This window comes from Microtus ochrogaster, chromosome 8 (genome assembly GCF_000317375.1).
Source record: "Microtus ochrogaster isolate Prairie Vole_2 chromosome 8, MicOch1.0, whole genome shotgun sequence".
NCBI lineage: Eukaryota > Metazoa > Chordata > Mammalia > Rodentia > Cricetidae > Microtus > Microtus ochrogaster.
Genome location: NC_022015.1, coordinates 81,271,211 through 81,289,063, shown reverse-complemented (window position 1 = coordinate 81,289,063; position 17,853 = coordinate 81,271,211). Strand labels below are relative to the sequence as shown.

Here is a 17,853-nt window from a genome sequence, read left to right as displayed (position 1 = left end):
TTAGAAGGAACAGTGAAAAGGGTTCACATACAGCATACAAGTTAGAAGGAACAGTGAAACGGGTTCACACACAGCATAAACTTGGTCTTAGAGGAAAAGATCATTTTCTTCTTTTCAAGTAGATTAGAATGGACTCAGAAAAAGCTTATTTATTTGGAGATAAGAGAAGCAGAAAAGAGTTGAAGTATTGTTGTCTCCAATTAAGCATAGTGGAAGGGCAGAAGCAAATTTATTTGGTGACAAGAGTTTTTGAAGAAAGAAATAAAAAGGAACAGATAAAGACCTGAACCAAAAGCAAATAAATTTAGCATCTAAGTTCAGGTATCAACTTGTAACAACTAACTCTAAAACTAATAGATGTTTTCCTCAATCATATTTGGTAATCTATATTTTATTCCTAAATTAATTGAGAGAAATTAGAAGGCCAAGAATAAAAAAAAAAAAAAAAAAAAAACAAAGGACTAGCAGAGGCTAGGCTGGAGGAAAAGAGAAAGGACAACAGTAAAGAGGGAACAGGAATGAGAGACCAAATAGGAAATTGGGTGTATTCTTTACTAAAATCTGATGTTCTTTCTGAAGGAAGAATAACTCATTTATCCACAATCATATACAAAATACCAACACAGCAGTTTATAAAAATGGTATCATCGCCTGGTGGTGTTGCCACACACACCTTTAATTCCAGCACTTAGGAGACAGAGGCAGGTGGATCTCCTTGAGTTTGAGGCCAGCCTGTTCTACAAGAGCTAGTTCCAGGTCAGCTAGACTGTTACACAGAGAAACCCTGTCTCGGAAAAAATAATAATAATAATCATAATGACACTTCATTACATATCTAGCAGAAACCTAAAGTAAAAACAAGATCACAGCAAAATGCTAATGAGGTTACAGAGAGAATACATATTTCACATGTTTAGGGTGAAGGCAAAATAGTGTGGGTGCAGCTCCTCTAAAAACAGTCCATACTGTACTTATATACACTGTTTCTTGCAACTGCAGTTCTTGGCATTTATTCCCATAAAATTAAAAAACATGTTGGCACAAAAATCTGTCCACCACTGTTGATAGGAATATTAATTATGATGACAAAAACTGGAAATTAACCCAAATGTCTTTTAATGAGTAATGAAATAAACCCTGATACGTCTACATATGGGAACACTACAGAGCAATAAAAAGGAACAAACTACTGACATATGTAACAACCTGGATCTCAAGAGCATCAGCCCTAGAAAAATATCAAGCACAAAAAAAAAAGGGTGGCATAAATTCTATTTATAGAACCTTCTTAGCATGATAAAACTACAGAAAAGGAGAGCAAAGTAATGGTTCCTTATAGATGAAATGAGAGGGGAGGGACAATTGGTTTCTGAACAAAAAAACAGTCTGTATCTTGACTGTGCGGTAGCTAAACAAATCTGTTTATGAGATAAAAATATGTAAAACTATACACACTCAATGAATATATGAAAGAATATAAGCTGTTTATAATCTAATTAATAGTGTTACACCAATGTCAATTCCAGGGTTGATACTAACATTGTACTATAATTATGTAGGATGCCAACACTGTGAAAAGCCAGGTGATATGCTCTTTTTGTAATTTCCCATGAGTCTGTTGTTGTTTCTAAATAAAAAGCTGGAAGTAGCTCACTTATACAGTCTTACAAACAGTACATTAAACTTCAAAAAATTACTTCTGTCAAGTTTTGATGAAGTATCACAGAACACCTTCAATTACCTGATAAGGCTACTGAAAACAGTCCTATCCCTATGCACATATACGACGGGGGGCTGGATATTAGCGTAATAACAAGTGGTTAACAGTTCATTCAATCATACCTATGTGACGAAACCTCTGTAAGAATCTCTAAACTACAGAACTTGCAGAATTTCTGGTTTGGTAAATATACCAAGATGCTGAGAAGGAATAAAATATTCATACCATTTTCCTCATATTGCCTAATAAACCTCTTCCACTTGACTTTGTGCTACATACGTTATACCGAACCAATAATCAAAAATAGAATTTCCCAAGTTCTATAAACTCCTTTACCTAAGAATGGAGCTTGCAGCTAGTTGGCTAGAAGTCTTTGTGGCCAGACAGGTGTTTACAGTGGGGGCAGTCTTTTGAAACTGAGCCTTTTTAACCTATAGTATCTGGCACTAACTCAATGTAGGTTCAAAACTGAACTGTAAGATTCCTACTTGGTGTAGAAAATAAACTAGAGAAAATTCCTACGACATTGTCAAGACTCCAGTAAGCAAGAACAATTCAGATATATTTAAAGTTTATAAACACAGAAACAAAAGAGTATTTAGTGATGAAAATCAACAGATAGCTACAAACTCTTCAAGGAAGAAAGTGTGCCCTAAGACTATAAACCCAGACTAACAGGATTAAATCAACAGTTTAAAAACTAGCAAATTCTTAAAACTCAAGGAATACTGCCCTTATTAATCAGCCAAGCCAACAGCTAAGGCAAAAAAGGCAAGCTCTGAGCACTGGTCAAAAGACTATAAAAAAGTGTGACTGCCAAACACAAAGTAAATGTTATAATCCCTGGCAATGTTGAATGATCAACAGAAAATAAGATCAAGGGATTGATCTATGCATACATCTTTATGCTGAACTGCTTTATACTTCTGTATTTGTTACAATTTGTCTCAATCAGTTGTAAAGAAGATACCGTTAAGTTTAATGTTCATTTTAAAAGTCTCAGACTAGATCACATGTGTGTTATCACACCCATGGGGGGGGGGTCAAGAAAGATAATAAGAAGGATGTTTGAAAAAGTGTAAGGAAACCAACTGCTTTATAAGCCATGTATATATATATATGGTTAATTGGAGTTACACAAGGAAAGTGCCCTTCCTAGAAGCTATAGGTTAGTAAACAAAAAGCCTAGTTTCAAGTGTGGAATACCCAGTGGGGTTGTTAGTCAGGGAAGGGTCCTAGAGACTCCCAAAATAATATTGGCTACTGCCATTACTCTTGGTTACTCACTCAAACTTGATGGTAAAGACTCTATATTTTGATCACAACACATAGAAAAATTAAACTGATCTGAAAGATTCCTACTTGCTTTCTCAGTGCTAGAATATATTTTGCAGGCTACTGAGAATGAAAGCCACCAAGTCATACCCTGCTGTGTATTCTGGGAGCTACAATAATGACTAGCCTGGCAAGAATTGCCCATGAACGCAATATAGTGGCAAAAATGCTACAGGAGTAACCAATGGATTTTTATTTTAAAAAAAAAATGGGCTTAAGGCCCACTGTACAGAGGGAACCCATATCTGGTACTATAAACCTCGTCACAAACCCATGATTTGGGAGAGCACAGGCCCTAATACCATTGTTTTACTCAGGGTAACAGCACTAAACTGCCATCTAAATACTTATCCTCACTTCCAGATTAGTATAGTTCTCACCCCTCATCAAAGAAGCTTTTTATGCAGCAGACTGTAGTGCATCTAGATTCACAACTGGCCAAACACACAGAATAAGTGGCTGTGGAGTACTGGGCCCTAAATAGCACCTCCTCCTCCTCTACAAGGATCAGGGAACACCACAGAAGGGGTTGAAGATTTGAAGAGCCAGATGTTGGGGAGGACTGCTACAAAACTACTTTCTGGACCTAAAAGGATGCTATATTCATGAGGTTACAACAGCTATGGTTGCTCAGAAAAAGACCTACACAAGGCCTAACTAGTCAACAGTCCAGCACCAGGAAAAAAGTTGAGGAAGCCCAACCCCTCCTGGAGTTACTCTTGGCAGCTGCTGAGGAGTCTATTTTCTTCAGCAGTATAGGCTACCCATGCTCCAGTGGATGCTGCCCTATGCCTATGCCCATGCCCATTTGGGCATCCCTAACTGAATTCAGTTAAGTTGAAAAAAGAGGGGAAGTCGTGGGGGAGGGGGTCCATGAAGATTTGGAGAAGAGGGAGATCTAAATACATTGTCATCAGGTATGAAATTATCAAAAAATAAACAAAATGGACACTGAAAAGCTAGCTCAGTAGGTAAGAGCTGTTGCTCTCCCAGTTCAATTCCCAGAACCCACATCTGTTTGCAACTTCAATTCCAGGGGATCTAATACCCTCCTCTGGCCTCCATGGGCACTCAGCATACACATGATACACATATATACATGCATGTAAGACACACACACACACACACGTATTATTTGGACTTAAAAAAAAACAAAACTAAGCAGAAGTTTCAGAGTAGGAGAGAGATTTTATTTTTCTTCTTTTGAATATTGTGCTGACTTGACAAAAATGGCTAGCTACCTTTAGAAACCTTAAAGAATTGGCTACTGAAAACAACACTGCTAGGTATTTTTTATGACCACCATGCACAAAAGTGTATTTCTGTATTTCACAGGTAATATAATACCAATTCTCAAGCACAAATATATTTCTCCAAATTATAAAAGTTCAATATTTAATATGTCATTATATTAAAAGGAATTTCTTACTGTGATGTGCATAGAAATACCAAAACACTGGAAACTTAGACACTAAAACACAGTATAATCCACTGGAATATTTGTAGACATTAATTATCATACAGAGTATAAATGTATGATCCATTAGAATTTCATGCAGTAAATTCTGGACCCTTTCCATATAGCTATACTTCATCCTTTCTTATTGCTATGACTTATGGTATGGTTATAGCAATTTATTCCTGTATCAACCCACATATGGGCTGTTTCTAATGATGTTTTCTTCATTTATATTAAAAAATATTTTTGCCACGACAGATAATGCCATTATTGGCCATAAGCTTTCATTCATCAAAACTAGTATTACTGTAGGCACATTGCTACAAGTTGAACTAAGAACCAATATACATTTAAAATTTTTATAGGAGGTACTGTCTTCTTTCAAAGAGCCTCCATTAATTTATATTCTCAATCTTTCAAATTATCATCAATCTGAAACATACATAAAGTGCTATTTTAATCTACATTATTAATGAGAAAAATCTTTTCATTCTACTTTTGTAATATTCAGGGAAAATTTAATACATAAAGCAGTTTTAATTTTCCTGAAATCACTACCGTTTAATCACTAAGAGTATACATTAAAAAGCTAGATTCCTACTTCTCATTAAAAACATCAAAACAGCCAGGCAGTGGTAGTGCACGCCTTTATAATCCCAGCACTTGGAAGGCAGAGGCAGGCAGATCTCTGTGAGTTCAAGGCCAGCCTGGTCTCCAGAGCTACAGAGAAAACTTGTCTCTTAAAAACAAAACGAGAGAGAGAGACATCAAAACATCAAACTACTTGGGTTCACTGGATCCGCATTTCTCAGTGACAGCAGTCAACTGAGACTGAGAAGCTACCCTCTGAGTGGCCTTGGACCCACTGGCCTATATCAAGTGTTGCAGTGCTGCTACATGCATGTGTTTAGGTGATGTACCTGATCTCCTGTCAGAAATAAAGCTTAGGGCCCCTTTACTTCTTTTTAGAATTTTTTTTTTTTAAATTTTGCATCTGCATGAGTATACACCCTGGGTATGTGGGTGCATGCAGAGGCCAGAGGGTGTCAGACAGATCTGGAAATGGAGCTACAGTGGCTGTGAGCTCCCTAACATGCATGCTCAGAACTGAATTTGGGGCCTCTGGAAAAGCAACAAATAATCTCAACTACTAAGCCACCTCTACAGACCATAAGGGCTTCATTTATATGTAAGTAAGTAACCCATTACTTAGTTACTTTGCATGAAGGGCATATTAATACCCTGTTTTGTATGCATATTATAAGCCTTCTCATCTGAGATTTTTAATCACTCACAAATATATATGAAATCTTAAAAGTCCAAGAAAATTCAACAAATGCTAGTGGTATAACCCTTCAATTAAGGGTGGTTTTTACTTTTATCTCTATATTGAACATTTATTAAATATATTATAATAATTAGCACTCCTTTCACAATTTGTAAACAACAATAAAAGTAATCCAACACTGGCTAGGTACGTAAGTTTTTAAACTGACAAAGAAGAAAAACACATAAAATTTAGGGGAAAAAAAGCCTGACTGTATAAAAGAAGAAAGGTTAATAAAGCCTACAGGAACTTTATTAAAGAACTTAATTTATACAGCACTTCAAGTAAAAGCTATACACTTTCTACAAGTGGTATTCAAAGGTCATAAAATGATCTATTCTTAAGTAGACAAACATGTTTTGGGACATTAGCAGTTTAAAAGACAATTTTATTCAATTGTGAACATTAAAATTTTAATTAACAAGAATATCTTTATTCAGTCAATATTTATTTCATTATTCTTCACACACTGTGGTTGTGTTCAGTCACAGTACTTGCTACACACTTAAGACAAGCAGGTAAAGCCAGGCAGAAATGTGTTGGTAAGCATAGAGAGAAGATGATCAATGCAGACCTCCAAGTAGGAGATCAGGAACATCTGAGAGAGATCATTTATACAGAAATCAACCTCGGTCTCCTACATCTTTTTTTTTTTTATTTTAAAATTTTATTAAGAGCATTAGCTGCTCTTCCGGGGGATCCAGATTCAGTTCCTAGAACTCATGTGGCAGCTCACAACTGTCTGAAACTCCAATTGCTGGCCAAAAGTGGGGTGATTTCAAGTTTGGTAAGTTGATAATTATGTAACATTACAATGGATTAAAATAATGAAAACTTAAGTTCTTGAATTTATGGCAACATTTAAAAAAATCTAGTAAGTTACTTATGAGAGGTATGGTTAGGTAATTAACTATTAACCATTACCAAATCCTAGTATTTTCTTCTCCAAAAACTTCTCCTTACTTCAACCTCTCTACTCCCAATGCCACGATCCACAAAGAAGACTTGGATCCTACTCACAATCAGGTATAAGCAATTCTCTCCTATGGTTTTCTTACCTGCCTTACCATATCCAACCTCATTCTGTTCTTAACATAATCACTGTAATTAGAGTGATCTTTCAAACAATAGGTTACTGTCCAAACTTAGAAGTAGCCCTCAAAATAAAGCCTACAAACATTTAACAGTAATTTGCAATCTTTTTAAGATCTTGTCCCTGCTCACTTTTGCCACAACCCTAGTATTTTCCAGTTTACACTCTGGTCACACAACCCTCTTTCACAATCACATCAGGGCCTACCATTTCTTTTAACTCGTACTTTGCACAAGCTCTTTTTTTTTGTTACAAATACAGAAAAAAAATCTCTTCACTTGGCAAATTCCCTGAAATCCCTTATTATTGAAAAGCCTTTCTTCATATCATCTCTTCTGTCCTCCCACTTTAAAAAGCCAACTGTCAACCAGACTTAGTGGTCTATGCCTTTAATCCCAAAACTTGGGAGGCACAGGCAGGCAGATCTCTGTTGAGTTCAAGGTCAGTTTGGTCCACTTAGGGAGTTTCAGGACAGCCAGGACTACAAAGTGAGACTCTGTTTCAAAAACTAGAAACAATAATTTAAAAACAAAAACAAAACCACTTGATGTGGGATTTCCCTCTGTATGCTGTGATTACCACTGATAAATAAAGGAACTGCTTTGGGCCTATAGCAGAGCTATAGGGGAACAGAGCTAGGCAGGGAAAACTAAACTGCATGCTGGGAGAAGGAAGGGTGAAGTCAGGGAGAAGCCATGGAGCCACCAAAGACAGATTCTGGGAACTTTACCCAGTAAGCCACAGCCACATGGTGATACACAGATCAATAGAAATGGGTTAAATTAGTATAAGAGTTAGCCAATAAGCTAGAGCTAATGGGCCAAGCAGTGATTTAATTAATACAGTTTCTGTGTAATCTGGGGCTAAGCAGCTGGGAACAAACAAGCAGCAGCCTCCTCCAACAACCACTGCCAGAGAACTTAACATCCTATAATATATTCCAGGATGACTTGGAATTTGCTATGCAACCCAGGCAGGAATCTAACTCCTGATCTCGCTGCCAGTCTCTAGAGTGTTAAGATTACAGATGTGTACCACAGGTGTGCACCTCCACATCTGGCTTGTTAAGTTTTCATACACCATGTTGAAAATTTCCCTCCTTACATAAAAAAGCATTTTTATAAGAAGTGCTTTATAATACAAGGCATTAGAAATTTATTTGCCATAAATGAACATAGATCAATAAACATCTGCTAGATATGGTTGAAAATATAACCCTTATCTCCCATGTTTATAGGCAACTCTTCTTCACTCAGAATTTTATATGAATACCTAAAAGATGGCAAGACTACAGGTGTAATGTTTTGTTACTGTTTATAAAGATCTGAAAAGTTCCGAAAAAAACAAAAAAAAGAATAAAAATAAACAACTCTTGCTTCTAAATGACATAAAACTATTTTTCAAGATAAAGACTTTCAGAAGAGACTCTTTCAAATTAGAAGGATAAAGTAGGAGTCCAAAGAACAAGAAAATATGAGACAATATTAATATGCTTAAGGAATGTAATCTTACATTCTTACATAATCTTACCCATTTAAGGCAGCTAAGTGAATCTAAGATAGGACTAGTTCTTACAGGAGTTTAAAGGGATTCCTGCTAGTAAAAGTTTTCTCTATGTGTTCATATTAATTAGAATATCATGCATTCATTCATATAGCACCTTCAAAATTACTTTTCCCCCATTCCTTGATAAGAAAGCAAGATAAAATACTAATAGTTTGGCAGATGTGGATACAGGATTATTTAGTTTATATTGTTATACATAAGTGAAGTTTCCCAGGAAATTTATAGCACTTTATATGTAACTTAGATTTTAATTTAAAACAAAAAGCTGAAAATTCCTATTTAGCAACAAACAGCACAAACTTTAACTGGGACTACAACTCTCTAATTTACCATGTGTACAATCTCAACATCAAAATGTCTGGTGCCCATAGAGGACAGAAGAGGGTGTTTGATCCTTTGGAACTGGGAGTTACAGATAGCTATGAGCTATCATGTGGGAGCTGTTTTTTTTTTTAATTTATTTATTTATTAAAGATTTCTGTCTCTTCTCCACCACCGCCTCGCATATCCCTCCCCCTCCCCCAACCAACTCCCCCCTCATCAAACTCCAGTCCTCTGCAAGAGCTCTTAACTGCTGAGCTAACTCTCCAGATCAATGGTTAATATAACATATATGGCAACTTTCGAATTTGAAAAACATCTGTGCATTTCCAAATATTTCAAAGCAAAACCACTCATATAAGATCAAAAGAAACATCAAACAGCCGTGACTAATTTGACTTAAGAGTAAAAAGAATTTCTCTCAGCTGATGAGACTCAAAATAGTGAAAGACAGCAGACACTGTACTATCTTTATAAATTAACACACTAAAGCAAATCATAAATTTCCAATTGGATATGCTACCTTCTAAATGTAACCCTCCCTTCTAAGAACTGAACTCCTTGCTGCTATGGCTTATGCTTAACTCATTGTGATTATCATTAGAGAGGGAGCCTTGGGGTATACGTGGGTTTTGATTAGATCACAGGGGAGGGAGATGGCTGTGTGGATTGAATGCTTTTTTTGCATGCATGAGGATCTTAGTTGAAATCTGTCACACTCAAGAAAAAAGTCAGCATGGAGGGATATATCTGTTATCCCAGCACAGGAGAGGTAGACATAGGCAAGACATGGAGCTCTGGTCAGCCAGAATACTTACACTGGTAAACTCTAGATTCAGAGGGCAACCCTATCTCAAAATATAAGGTAGAAAGTGAGAGGGAAAAACACATGACTTCACCTTCAGGTCTCTGCACAGGTATATGTTACATACAATATTTTTACTGATAAAGGTAAAATGAAAATTATTCACAGAATTTTTTAAGTACTGTAAACAAGATTGTGGAAATATTTGCATTTAGTTACTAAACTTACCCTAGTTTTAAAAAAGAAAAGAAAAAAAATTTGAGGCAGAGCTGGCCTTGAATTTACTATGACTGTAACACCAAAGACAACACTGAGCTTCAGTTTTCCAGCCTTCACCTCCCAGATCCTGGGCACTATAGCCTTCACCTCCCAGATGCAAACCACTACCCCTGGCATGGCAAAAAAAAAAAAAAAATTGTTAAAGCTGTTTTGAAAATAGTGACTATTTTTAAAAAGCAATTTTATTTCTCAAGCTCCAAAATAACTGTTTTATTTAATGCATAAAATATCTACCATTCAATTTATGACACACATTCATGGATCATCCTATCTGATTAATTCAGGTCTTTTGCACCCGAACATGCCTGCTGATTTGAGTCTTTGCACTATCACACACTTGGTTCTTCACCATGCTCTGCACGCACAACAATAAGCTATTACACAACAGGCAGATGAAGGCTTTAAAACACTGTGGCACTACATGCCACTTAGCATGCCAAGTTCCCACAGGTGCTGGGTGGGTGTTCTGAATCGAGGCCATAGTTGCAGTATTAAGAATTCCAGAACACTACTTCCAAAGCACAGAAATAAACATCTTCAAGATTAAATCATAAAATTTACTATTTTAAACTTCCTAGTATATAAGGATCTCTCTCACATCTATGAATTCAGAGCTATGATTAACACACGGAGATAAGCCAGTATTTGTTTTAACAACAAAAGTAACTTTTCTTCTACATACCCATATATAGTCACAGAATTAAAGATGTCTCAATATTAAGATATAAATGCCAATATTTGAACTAAAATAAAGGCTCTGAGTGAAATGCCCAACCCTCTATCCCAAATATATACAAACTAAAGCGTCACAATTATATACTCTCTCCTTCTGGTCATCCAATCTCTTATTCAACAATAAATTCTAATAAAGAAATAATTGTAATCTTAAACCTAAGCTTCCCAACCCAAATGACTGAAAGATGACAAGAGAAATAAAGCTTACTTCCACTAAACAATAAAAACTGTAACAATATTTTGACCATTTTGTCATGTCACTATAACAGGTTACATTTCCAAACACCACTGAACAAGAAAATTATGTTACAAAATTTTACATATTGCATAGCTAACCCAAAAAACTAGAGATTAAATATAAAATTCCACCTTAGAAAAGTTTTAAGGTAGTCTAGAGGCTACTGTACTATTCCAATACGTACACAGGGAACTATTTATTTCCATTTACTTTGCCCACTAAATATTCATTGGTACCTATCATGCTTTACCTCATTAGGCAAAATTTTCCAATAACAAAAGCTTAACACTAAAAGTTCTAAGCCGTATCATTCAGATTGGAGATTTTTCTGAAATACATTTTTTTAATCTTTGGAAAATTATACCAGTTGACTTCTTTATGATACTTGATTATCCCTAGATTATTCTATCTATAAGACACGCCTTGAAAAATTCCGCATGCTTACAAATTAAGCTGTTATAAAATCAAACACTACCTTTGAAAAACTACCTTCCACTCAAGTGGTGGAGGCACATGCCTTTAATCCCAGCACTAAGAAGGCAGTTTTTGCGATTTTGAGGCCAGCCTGGTCTACAGAGCAAGTTCCAGGACAGGCTCCAAAACTACACAGAGAAACCCTGTCTCAAAAAAACATAAATAAATAAATAAATAAATAAATAAATAAATAAATAAATAAATAAATGTCTTCCGATTGCCCTTTCTATTTGTTATGAGACATGTCCTCTACAGCACACACTGGTCTGGAACTCACGACAGTCAACTGTTGGATTACAGTCACCATACCCAGCTCTCTACAGCACACACTGGTCTAGAACTCATGACAGTCAACTGTTGGGATTACAGTCACCATACCCAGCTCTCTACAGCACACACTGGACTGGAACTCACGACAGTCAACTGTTGGATTACAGTCACCATACCCAGCTCTCTACCCTTTCCAGCTTCCCAGGCTCTTGCTGTCAATTCTCTTACAGTCCTTAGGAGTAATTTCAGCCTTTTTGCTATTTTCTAATTATTTTAATTGCATATTATGAGTTTTTTTAAAGGCCTAAATTAAACTCTGAAGGGTTCTAAGAATTTAAAAAAAAAATGTGTATTTGAGAACAAAAATGTGCTCCTCTCTGTCGTTTTTAATAGCCTATTCAATTTGTCTGGGGCTCTGAATTATTAGTAACTTTTAAAGTAACTTTCTACAAAGAATCTACAAGGTCAAAACATTGTGTTAATACATTAAAGAAACAATAAAGAAAAGCAACCCATGCTCAACATGAATTGTATGTTTCAACAAAAAGACATTAAGCAAATCATTACAAAATGATAAATGTTACAATAGAGAAAATATATTAATATAGAGATTAAAATAGAGATCAAAAGTCTTTCAAATGACACGATATCAACTGAGAACTGACTTTTGGCCCGAAAAGACACACTGGTAGTCCCAAAGCAGACAATATCAGAAATTCTTAGTTTCCTAAGAACTTTGAGATATATGGGATATTATATACAACATTTTAGGGTAACTGCTGAAATATAAAACTAAAAAAAAAACAGAAAACACCAAATTTCTTTAAGTTTCACTATATCCTTCAAGAAACATTAAATAATACTGTATAAAAAATTATTTAACTTCTAGATGTGATAGCTATAATCTCAGGATTTAGGAGGGAGAAGATTGCTGATTCCAGGACAGTCTCTAAGGAGACCCTTTCTCAAACAACAACGAATCCTCAGTCCCCAAGTATAGAAAATAAATAAAGCACATGAAGCTCCCCATCAGGATCTAACAGCTGACCACTGAGTCAGGATCACCTAAGAAATGGGCACTGTCAATTAAGTATAAATATAAGTTTTTATTATTTATACTCAGAAGGAACACGTTTATATAATAAAATTAACTGTATTCTAAGTATATAAATATCTTCCTTTATTTATTTATTTATTTATTAAAAGATATTTAAATATAAATTTGAAATACATAATCATCAGTAAGCCTCACATTTATCACAAACTAGGCTGATGCATTCTCTTCGTATTTCATTAAAATGTTTATCAAAATTAAGTAAAACTTTTAAGCAATAATTTGAATGAATACTCCTTAACATTAATACTGGTCAATAGTTGAAGGCCCAAACTGAAATAGGTACACAGGAAATAACCACTAAAAATATAAATTGTAATAAAAATCTCAGTAGGGCTTAAAATATTGGGTGGCATATCAGAGAGATAGTTCAGTGAGTTAAAGCAAGTGGTCCCAGAGCCTGAGATGCATCGTGGGACCCAGATGGTGAGGTTTATTGATGATTCATTTCAAACATACACTATGACATCCATTTGTCTGTACACATATATACCTCAAATAAAATTTTAGGGATTTTTATAAAATATTATTAAAATCCAAATAGCTAGTCCACATAATTTTCAAAATGAACCTAATGTATAACCCTTGTTCTTTTTCTACCCTTCAGCTACCACACACAGGGCATATCCTCCAGTGAGCACTGCCAGTTACACAAGCAGTCTCAGCCTTACTTCATCTGCACTTGTCATGACAGAGCTGTTACTGCAATTGACACATATGTAAGTGTGACTTGACTAATTCATTAAATACTTATTTAATGAAAGTGGGAAACAAGGGGTATTTACCTCTGAATTCTCAGCACCTAAGACAAGTACGACATATACAAATTATAACCCTTAAGAACTACCTAGCATAATAGAAAAGTTAAAGACTGAACTACGAAGAAAGGCTTGAAAGCCAAGTAGTCAATACAAGAACTGCAAAACTAGAAAACTTGAAATATTAACTGATAAAATTAATTTTATTATTATTTTAAATTACCTGTATTAGAACAAGCCATTTACTCATTACCTCTAGGACGTTAGAAAAAAGGTGGCACTCCCTATACAATCCCAGCACTCAGGACACTGAAGGAGGTTTGAGTTGCAGACCAGTCTGGTGTTTCAGGGTTTGAGGGCTATATAAGATTGTGTCTCACAAAGGTGGGAGTGCAGAGAGGAAGGAAAAATTAAAAGATCTTTTTGGTACGTGTGTGTGCTGGTATGTGTATGTGTGTGCGCTGGTGTGTGTATGCTGGTATGTGTATGTGAGTGCACTGGTGTGTGCATGTGTGTGTGCTGCTATGTGTATGTGTGTGCACATATACACAAAGGTCAGAATAAGGTGTCTTCCTCTTTTTCCTCTTTCATTCTCATACTTTTTTTTTTTAAAGAAAGGTTCTCTCAGCAGATCTCGATCTCACCCCTTCACTATACAGAGAGCAAGACCAGGCCCTAACAATCTCTGGGGAGGCACAGGTCAATGCTGGGGATCCAAGCTCAGGTCCTCATGCTTGCACAGCAAGTATTTTACCTACTGAGTCATCTCCTCAGGCCCAAATAAAAGGTTTATCAGCTATAAAATCATATAATTAAAATGGTAGGACTTCTAAATAGCAATGGAGAATATATAATATATAGAACCATTAGAAATTCATAGTGCTATAAAGATAGCACAAAAACAATCCATAAAAATCTCTCAGGTATACTTAATGGGCTGATTTCACCTTTCTAAAGACCTCCTTTAATGATTTAGACACCCACAGTATGTTCATTCTTGCCCATAAAGGAATCCCTTCCTGTACAAACTGCACTACCTTTTGTTATCATTTCTGACCTTCCTAAGTTGTAATTAGGTAGTATGAGATCTAACTGGTTTACTTTCAAACCGGACAACAAGAACTACATAGTCAAGAAACACAGGTTACCATCTCAAAAGCTTAAGAGTTGCTTTAGAGTCTTTTTACATATTCCACCTTTATTTCACCAACTAACGACATTTTGCTAAAAAGTTGAGGCCAAAGAAAATGCATCAAATAAAAACTATTTTACCTTAAGATAGGTACCTATTTTAAAATACAACTTTTTTTTTACATTTAACGAATGTTTTCTCCACCCTATACTGATTAACAAGCACATTTCAAATATTCTGCAACAGTCCAAGTTCAAGCACACTACAAGTACCCTGTAACTTATGAAACGTCAAATGTTAAGTCAAGATTAGACAAGTAGATAAGAATACTGGAAGCTTACTTCATTAAGAGGAAATACTTCTAAAAAGATCTATAAGGGCACAGCTTTGATTTGGTGTAGCATGCGTATGAAACCTAAGCAGCTAAAAATATAAAATTAGCAGTTACGTTCATGCTTTAGTTCATTAGCCATAATTATAAAATGTATAATACAACATATGATACAAGAAATATGGTAAGGCTAACAAGAAATAAATTATCTACCAACCTAATCACGACTCATTTCAGTATCACTTTACATACCATTCTGCTGCTAAATTACAAAGCCAATGTCAATTCACTTACAACAAAGCAGTTATCCATTCACTAATATCTAACAAAAATAAACACTGTCACTTCCTAACATCTAAATTCCCTCCCTGAATAATTTAGATAGTTTTATAAACAAGAAGTTTTACACCAAGTCTAAGTTACCAACCTCAGCACTCACTGAAGTAACTTATTTGTTTGGTTGCTTTTTTGGTTTGAATTATGTCTTATTTAAAATAAATATTGTTTGCCTCTTCACACATGAGAGACAGATTAAGGGCAGAGCAACTGAACCTGAGAGACATTCTTTCACTCAATCTTCACCCTTACATCTACACATACAAGGTCTAGTTTTTGTTTTGTTCTAAAATACCAAGAGTTTTTATATGTGGATTACCTTTTAAAACACACTAGCCTTTCAGAAATATTATAACATAGAAGAAATATTGGTAATTCAGCATATTTTAAAAACAAGTACGACTGAAATTCAGCTATTTGCACAAAACATCCCAATTTTATTCACAATTGATATGGATAACCAAAGACAAAAATATGCATTTGGGGTTGGAGAGATAGCTTGGCAGTTAAGAGCACTGGCTGCTCTTCCAGCGGGTCCAGGCTGGATTCCCAGCACGCACACGGCTGCCCTCAACCTTCTATAGCTTAAGTTCACACCTGGCTATTCACAGCCTCTGGACTCCAGTTCCAGGAATCTGAGTATCCCAGCCTCTGCCAAGTATGCATGTGCTATAGACACGTGTAAGCAAAACTCATACATATAAAATAAATACATTTATATCTCAGCAACTGTTCAGAAGTCACTATGAAATTATTTCATATAGACACTTTTAGTTTATATCTGGGAGAGGGAGAGCCTTTATGCCCTATCCCAGTCACATAAAGAACAGCTATTTATTTATTATTTATTCATTTTATTTATTTATTACAGAGCTAAGAAAACCAAACACAGAGCAAATACAACTATACCACTGAGCTACATCCTTGACCCAACGTGACAGTATTTTACTAATCCTTGGTTCCTATTTAAACATAAAGAACTTCAAATGTATGATTGGTCTGTCGTTCACATGATGATTTAGGGTCTCTACTTGCTACAATTACCAAAAACAGCTCTGATCTACTTTCCAATTATGGCATCTAAAAAAAAAAAAACACTAAAAAGCAATCCAGGTTCACAATATGAATGTATCTCTTTATACCATCACTTTTCTACCCATACTAACTTCTGAGTGAGAGAAAACAATGACGTATCACAAGACAAGTGCCAACGGAGACAAACACAGTTTCTTCAGGAACTGAGTAAGCACCTTGAGAAAATGTACTCTAAAGCGAGGCCAAGACCATAACTCCAAACTGAGATTTCAAGAGTGTGATTTCATCTTAGCTTTACATTACATTGACTCCTTTGAAAGGTACAAATCAAACAAAACCCTTGTCTATTTTACTTTGCAAATGCATACTCAAACTAACAAAAATACTTTACATCTTAAGTTTAAAAGGCTTATATATACACTTAAATACTTTTTAAGCACTCAGCCAAAGTTCCATGTGTGGAAAATGATTACATATTTAGGTATTTATCTAAAATCTTTATCTGTCACATGAAAAAAATGATAAAATATATTTCTAATTTACTTTGTAGAATGTTACAAATTGTGAATAGCTAAATCTCTAAATTTCTTCAAGTACATAGCAAAGAACAGTTATAAAGGCCATGCCAAGGCGGGGTGGCAGTGAAGACCAGGAGTGCACTAATAAAATTAAAAGTCTTTGTTAGTGCTGATGACTAAAACACAAAAACACTCGGTTGCACAAGTGTACCCTGGGATTCTGAAACACAGCAACCCCAAGTGTTTGATTCGGCAACCCCTCTGAGATGTTGGAACTTCTGGCATGTATGAAGAGCATACAAGATTATACAGGTGTAAGAGACTAATCATCATGCTGGAGACCACTTTACCACACAAGCCACGACTGCAACCTAATTTTTCCTTCAGCATGCCTAGAGTCCTCAAAATTATTACGGTCTAGATCGCAAAACAGCGTTTCCTCTTTTACACAAACCAACAGAAAGAAAATCAAATCTGCAAGTGTAAAGGGGAGATGAGATGGGAAACAGCCCCAAAGCATCTTCTTTCCAATTCCCGAAAAGACATGTATTCCACCTGTTTGTAAAGCCCTACTTGTACAGTTAACACAACCCCTCTGAAAGGGAATGGGGGAAAGAGGGAGAGAGGAGAGGGGAGAGAAGGAGGGGAGGCGGGCAAAAGACTGCTTCGGAGTCCTTATTCTTCTACCTAGGCATGGGGGAGGGGATGGTACAAAACAATGGATACCGAGGGGCTGGGGGAAAATCGTTTTGCCCTGCAGCCTCCGGCGTTCCTAGCTGGGGGCGGGGAGTTACACTACTTTTCCTCTAGCCGTGAGAGCCAGCACGGAGATTGCCATCAGGCGTGCTAGCAGGGCGGTCTCGTCGGCCACAACTCCTTCCACCCGGCAACACACCCAAAGACAGTTCACCACTCCGCACGCAGGGTCTGCGCGAAGGCGCCCGCCCAGCGCCCAGGGCTTTGGGGAGGAGGCGCCGAGACCCCACCCCACAGCCCCGCGGCCGCGC

At 36.2% G+C, this 17,853-nt stretch overlaps 1 protein-coding gene across 1 annotated transcript in view; it reads right to left on the bottom strand.

The window, feature by feature from the left end:
- Positions 1–17,853, bottom strand: part of Shoc2 (SHOC2, leucine rich repeat scaffold protein) — a 72,746-nt gene that overhangs the window by 54,415 nt on the left and 478 nt on the right. The gene's annotated exons all lie outside the window — the stretch shown is intronic.